This window comes from Callorhinus ursinus, unplaced genomic scaffold (assembly GCF_003265705.2).
Source record: "Callorhinus ursinus isolate GAN/ISIS: 27379988/994484 unplaced genomic scaffold, GSC_fseal_2.0 scaffold5, whole genome shotgun sequence".
In the NCBI taxonomy this organism is placed as follows: Eukaryota; Metazoa; Chordata; class Mammalia; order Carnivora; family Otariidae; genus Callorhinus; species Callorhinus ursinus.
This window is the reverse complement of record NW_027397067.1, coordinates 30,740,752-30,747,978: the sequence shown is the minus strand read 5'-3', so window position 1 is coordinate 30,747,978 and position 7,227 is coordinate 30,740,752.

Here is a 7,227-nt window from a genome sequence, read left to right as displayed (position 1 = left end):
CCCCACCCCCCCCACTCCACGAAATAAGTCAATCAGAGAAAGACATGTATCATATGACCTCACTGATATGAGGAATTCTTAATCTCAGGAAACAAACTGAGGGTTGCTGGAATATTTTGCTTTTCATTAAAAGTTCCTTCTACCTCATATTCATGGGTGGAATTTGTAAAGTGTAAATGGTCACTGTTAAACCAGTGTGGAACATATGTTGAAATGATGAGACAAGAAGCATAAATAGAGCAGTAATCTCCCACAGAGCCCGGTAATCCTCTAAACTCGAAGGATTGTTGGTAAATGTGGCCGATGCATGCTGCACGGATGAATCCCAGGTTCCTTCCTCAGGTGACAATTATGGGTCTTCCTGGAACTCTCAGGTATGACACGGTACTACTTAAATGAAAATTACCTTATCACAGTAAGAACAGTTTTAGAAATGCCTTTATTTTATTATATATGTATAAACAACAATGTTGTGTGGAGTTTTTCCTGTTGGTTAAAATTTCAGTGACTCAAAGCTATGAACAGAAGTCATTCTATGATTCAACTTCCAAACTCAAGGAGGCATCTGTGTGCGAGCCAGCTACCTCCCCAAAGGTTAACTAGAGACATACCTGTAGGATCTGGCTCTCTCATCGAGTACGGTGCTGCTTAGACGGGAGAAGGCAGCCATCTTAGGAAGTGCAGTTTGCAGAAAGTCAGATGCTTTGCTCCTCCAAACCCAGAGAAGCAGAGGTGCCAAGAGAATCCTCATAAGGCTTGGCCTTGCCTGAAAGAAAATGGACACTTTCCCACTTAATTGGATGTCTGCTGAGTCAGGGACTTGTTCACTTGTCCCATTCTCCTTAAGCAGGGGGAAAGTTAACTGGAGTGACTTGGCATCACAGGGTTGGCAGGTAAGGAGGGGGAGTCAGGGCTGTTGGGGTTTCTGGGAGGTGAGGACGATGGGTTCCACAGGTCCTGCCTGCAGACGGCTGCTGAGAGAAGAGGAGATTCAGGGCTATCGAGTTGCCAGGAAACCAAGCAAAAGCCGCAAAGAGGCATAGGCAGAGGAAGGGGACGTGAATGTGTCAGCTAGGGGTCAGCAGCAGAGGTGGCCACACTGAAGAATGAACCAGCAATGCCCAGGAAAGCTTGGAGGGCAGGTTGGAGTCACTGTCCACCCCTAATGACCGCAGTCCAGCTTAGCAGCTGTGGCGGACCAGGGGAACAACTGCAGCCTCCCAGTTAAGTAAGGAGATGGCTAGTCTTCGCAGGACCCTGGGGGGAGCCAGCAGCTAGATGAGGGTAAAGGGAAAGCTTCCCAAAAAGCAGACCATGCTCCCTCCCCCAAAGAAAAACACAGGAACTGCGCATTTGGATCTAGCCAGTGCTGGGGTCATGGGGGAAGGCTTTTTTAAATGTGTAATTTAATTTTTTAGAAATGAGTCTTTAGAAGATGAAACAAGACTTCTGTGATAACCAAAATTTGTTGGAAGTTATAAACTATGGCCCATAATCATGAAGGGACCCAATAACCAGTACACATACCATGTGTATAGAGGCAGCTACTAGAAGAAATCAAAATCACTTTATGTTCAAACCCCAACATTTTTTCCTAAAACTGTCTACTTTAAACACATTTTAGGAAAACAAAAGAAGATGGCATTCACTCTGGTTCAGTTAGGAATCAAGTACTGGCATGCTAAGATACACACCTGGCTTCTTGTGCCCCCAACCTTGGCGCCTCCCGTTATTACCTTGCCAACTGCATTTTGTTGGGTTCCCATGAGTTATGGCGTCATGGAGACTAAGAGCTCTGAGTGAGCCTCCCTTTGCATTCTAGTCTATTCACCGATACGATAAACGTGCTCTCTCAAATCTTTCTCTCCGAACGCAAGTCAGATAGATGACCTATCTAAAATCCAGATGTTTGGATCTGTGTTTAGCCACTTGCTGTAACACTTGGGCCAATGATGTAACCTCGTTTTCTCATTGACAAAATTCAGGGATGACTCTAGAGCCTTTTGACCCTTCTACTTAGTAAGGAAAAGTTTTATAGGACGCATTATCCTGAGATGTAGAGCAAGGTAGAATTTTTAAAAAGTTCAAAATGTGTTTAAGTACAGTCATGGCTACCAGATGGGAGCGTAAAGAGTAATATAGATAGAAAGAGAAGAGAAGCATATGCAAAAATCTGGTTTTGGAAGTGAGCAAGTTTCAGGACCTTTTGAGGAGAGACACGTTGTAATGAAGTTAAGGGTAGGAAGGCAATTAGGTAATGGGGGCTAAGGGCTTTACAATCTGAGATTTTATAACTATATTAGAAAACAATGCCTTTGAGCTCTGAGAAGAAAAAGCAGGCAGGGAGGCTCAGGAGAGAGAGAAATAGTTTCCGAGCTTGGGAACTAAGTAGCAAAATGAGATTGATAGTTTAGGAGTGAGACAGAAAGAGCATTCACATGGTTTGATAAGATTAGCATTCAAGTAGAGAGGGTCTCCTGAAAACAGCTGGAAACGCAATAAAATCAACAACTGCTATAGCAATTTAGGGATTACAAACCATTCTAATATGGTCCTCAAACTGCCTTCAACAGACCCAAAGAGGGGGCCCAAAGAAGGGGTCAGAGGCCGAGGTCGGGGGCAGGTCTCGAAACTTGGTTCATATGTCCAATGAAGAGGACGTTAAAACTGATACGCTGAGCTTGCAAAACACAATTTTCCTTCCCTCTCCTAAAGCTCTTGGTAATCTTAAATACAATACATAGGACAAGGAGAAATAATTAAAAACATACAACTCACACACACACTGAAGTTCTGTTAGGGTAAGCACCAAGTGTTTCAAAGGCATTGATAGAAAACACCCAACAGAGTTTTCCTGGGGCCTGGGGGCTGGGGATAACAAGCTAACAGCAAGCACAGTATGCCTTCATGCGTATGGAGAGGGCTGTATCAGCAGAATTTACATGACACACAACTCACTGTCACTCCTTCAGAACGTCCATCTTTATTTCAGAGCATGAGGAGCATGTTTTTCAGATACTCTGAGCCATCTCTGTCAGTGTTATTCTAGTCCCCGCTGTGGTTCATTGGGCTATTGCTATCTGAATCCTGACTGTGTGGGGGGCTTTGTAGGTGTAGATAAATAAAGTTGTATTAGATAATAATCTGTATTCCTTTTCTGTGGCTGCTAGAGCAAATTCCCCCAAACTGGGTGACTTAGAGCAAGAGGAATTTGTTCTCTCAGTTCTGGAGGCCACAGTCTGAAATCAGTGTCACTGGACCAACACCACAATGTCAGCAGGTGTATGCTCCTTCTGGTGGCTCTAGGGGAGAACCCCTTCCTTGCCTCTTCCAGCTTCTGCTGGAATTCTGGCAGCTTCTGCTGGTGCTCAGGGCCTTGTGGCCCCATCACTTGAATCTCTGTCTTCACGTCACCTTCTCCCGTGTATGTGTGTGAGTATCTCCCATTGCCTCTCTTAGAACAAGGACACTTGTGATGGCATGTAGAACTCCCTCGGTTAATCCAGAATAGCCTCCTATCTCAAGATCCTGAAATCACATCTGCAAAGTGTGTGTGTGCATGTGTGGATGTAGATAAATATCTTTTGCTAGTCAGTTAGCATCCAGCTAACTGTCCTTAAGGGTCTAGATGTCCTTCTCAGAAGTGGAGAAGCATGGCCCTCAGCTGTTAACTACTGTTTGATGCCCGCTGTCCCTCTATGTGCCTCAGCCCAGCACCTCAGGCCTGTTTCTCGTGTCTCCTGCCCTGTGGTGCCGTGACTTGGGTGGGGCCTGAGAAGTCACAGCTCACTCACTCCCTACTCTCCAAACAGGAAACTTCTCTAATTCTTAGTTGCTCGAATCCCAAAGTACACAGCAACACAGAGCCCAGCCCCAAGGCTCCCTTAATATGATGAGTGGCTTTCTCTGGGTGCTGGACCCTTGACCTCTGAGGCTCTCTGGTGCCAGAAAGTCTGTGGTGACAGGATTTTAGGAGCCTCCGGCCCAGAGCTGCTCATGCTCCTCTGGTAAACAATCGTTCTTATCTTAGACACTGGGATGGCCCCTTATCAGGCAGGACGTTCACTGACCCCACTCAGGGAAACGACTGCTCATCTGCCAGGCCCTAGGAAAATCACCCAGCTGTATTAAGGCTGCAAAATCAGTGGCCAGGAGCTCTGCTGCTTGGCTTCAGAATTATTATTGAGACTAAAGGCTCAGCCCCATTGAAAACAATTGTGGAATGAGTTCAATCATAAGCAATCTGGGCCTGCCCTCAGAAAAGGCAAGCTTACACCAACATGTCTTTCTCTGGTGAGCCTGGACATGCCCAGCTTCTGCAGCTCCAAAATGAGAGTTGATCTGACTAAAACAGACACTTTGAGATCGATTTCCCAGACTTCTGTTACTAAAGGTCTTCATTTTTTTCATTCCCTTCCTTGTTTGCTCACATTCTAGCTAAGTCTATCATGGTACAAATGACACAACATTGTGGTGTAACGTACAACTGAGTTGAAGATGAAGAAGTGTACGTTTTATAATGAGAAAACCTACAAAGTGGCTACTGTGGGTGTGAATAATCTCCACATGACAAATCTCTTAGGGAGGATTTCAGAGAGAGTACACTGATTTTTTGGGGGGACTGTTTGCATTGTTCCTGTTTTATTCCATCAGCTCTGCCAAACCTCATTTACTTTGCCACTTGGTGTGGCAGGCTGCTTGAGCCCAAGACTGGGAGTGAAGTTACATGTTCTATTCCAATCTCCTTTAGAGAGTGATCTATACTGCTAGAAAAGTCACAGACTCTTTTATGTTTAGTCCTTCCCTCCATTAAATACACATTATAGTAAATTATTGATACAGGTTTCCTGAAAATGGAAAATGGAAGAGATCGGGGCTCTGTGAAGGGTTTAGATTGAGAGCAATGTAATGCAAGATATTACTTGTATTCAAAGACATCATATTAATTGTAGACATAAAGATTGACTAATAAAATTATATTATTCTAAATAAAACCCAGTAAGGGGGATGGGAGAAATAGGTGATGGGGATTAAGGAGGGCACCTGTTGTGATGAGCACTGCGTGTTGTGTGGAAGTGCTGAATCACTAAATTCTATACCTGAAACTAATATTACCCTGTTAACTAACTGTAATGTAAACTAACTGTAGTTAACTAACTGTAATTTATATAAAAACAAACAAAAAGAAGCATATTGGAAAAAAATAAAACAGTAAAAAGAACATTATACTTTCACTGCAGGGATAAGGAAAAATGTATATTTACGGGGAAAAATATGTGAAAAATATTGGGGTTTCCAAAATAATTAAATGACAGATTTTTTTCGCTTTCAAGGACTCTTACATCTAATAACATTTTGGCTTATATAGGGAGTATAAAGAAGCAAAAAGAATGCATTTGCTTTTGAAAATGATATTAATCAGAGCTTGCCCATTTTGCTTCTTCTCCTAACAAGTAGAAGGATCAAGGGGCACCTGGGTGGCTCAGTCAGTTAAGCGTCTGCTTTCAGACTGGGTCATGATCCCACGGTCCTGAGATCGGGTCCCACATCAGGCTCCTTGCTTAGCAGGAAGCCTGCTTCTCTCTCTGCCTGCCACTCCCCCTGCTTGTGTGTTCTCTCTCTCTCTCTGACAAAAATAAATAAAATTTTTTTAAAAGAAGGATTGAGAAGTCTTTATTGGTTCCTGATTTCCTCTCTATGAATGACTTAGCCTTTTCTTGCCCCATTCTACTATCACATATAACTTGTATTTCACAGCAGAGTTTAACAGCTTGAGTTCTGGGGTCAGTATCTCTGGGTTCAAATTCCGGATCTACTCTTCTCAGTTATATGACCTTGGGCAAGTTTCTTAACCCTTCTGGACTTCAGTTCCCTCATCTATAAAGTGGGGATAATAATAGTACATCCCTTAGAATGTTGCAGTGCATATTAGTGCTCGGATCTTAGCGCTCAACAAATCTTAGCTACTAATATTACTTTCTTTTAATATATGACCTACTGTTTCTTGTGTTAGACTGATTTAAGTTTGTTTCCATCTCTCCCACTAAGTTGTAAGAGGGGACTGTGTCTTCTTCACCTTTTTCTCTCTCCCATGTGTTTACTATAATGCATTATACATGGTAGATACCTGGTAAACATTTGTAGAATTGAATTATCTCAAGCATTTGGAAAATCTATGCACAAAATTCTATGAAGTTTCAAATGAAGTATCAGAAATCCAGTATATTGCAAAACCCTGTTTTAAAGGGGAAAATATCACCTTAAAGACTACACTTGAATCATTTCTCCCTCTTGCTGTCCTCAGGCTCAATCTTAAATCAGGCTTCACTCATCTGTTGTTTGTACTTTGGTCTCTAGACATCACCTGTCAGCCCATCCTGTACCACTCACAACACCAGAGCTGATTCTCCCCAAGAGGCTTACACCAAATCATGTCTTCCTGCAGAATGTGTGGAGTGTTCCACACCAGTCCTCCACTTCGGTTCTTAGAACTCAACAGTTATGACCTCCAAGCTCTCTTAGGACCCAGTTTCTGTCTCATGTGAAATGGGATTTGTAAGGTTTAACTCCCATGAGTCTAATTCTACTGATCACATAAATAAATAATAAATTGTGTAATTCTGTTAAATGAGTTTGAAAGCCCTTCTGGTTACCCACTTTAAGCAGTAATATTTGCTAAGAGATTTTTTTTTTTTTAATGTTCTCTGGAGGCATCTTGTTGAAACCCCTAAGCAACTGGAGCGGGTGAGGCATTGTAGTAACAATGGATTTGCTGCATAATACTTGGGCCTAAGAAATGTCACATTCCCTTATTTGTTCAAAATCATGTTATATCTGGTCTGGTTGTGAGCTTTATTTTTTTGATCCTAGTCAGGTTTGGGGAATTCTTTCCCCTTCCTGAGGGTCAAGCAGGAGGGTATTTTCACGATTAAGGGCATTAGGGAATAGGTGTTTTTGATCCCAGTTAATGCTCCCCACCCCCCTCCAAGTTCTGCAGGTGGGCAGCTCCAGCCCCCTTAGGCTGAGTAGAGGCATAAGAGCCCATCTAAGTTGACACCTCCCTCATTCCTGGTGTCCAACCCAGCCTTCATGTATTTTTGTTGGCTTTCTCCATTAGAGTTCAGCATTCCTACTCAAGAAGAGACTTTGGGTCTCCACCACTCTTGAAAACCTATCCCTTCTCAGTCTGTCCGCTCCCATCAACCTCCTCTTGCTCTAGTCCTAGAG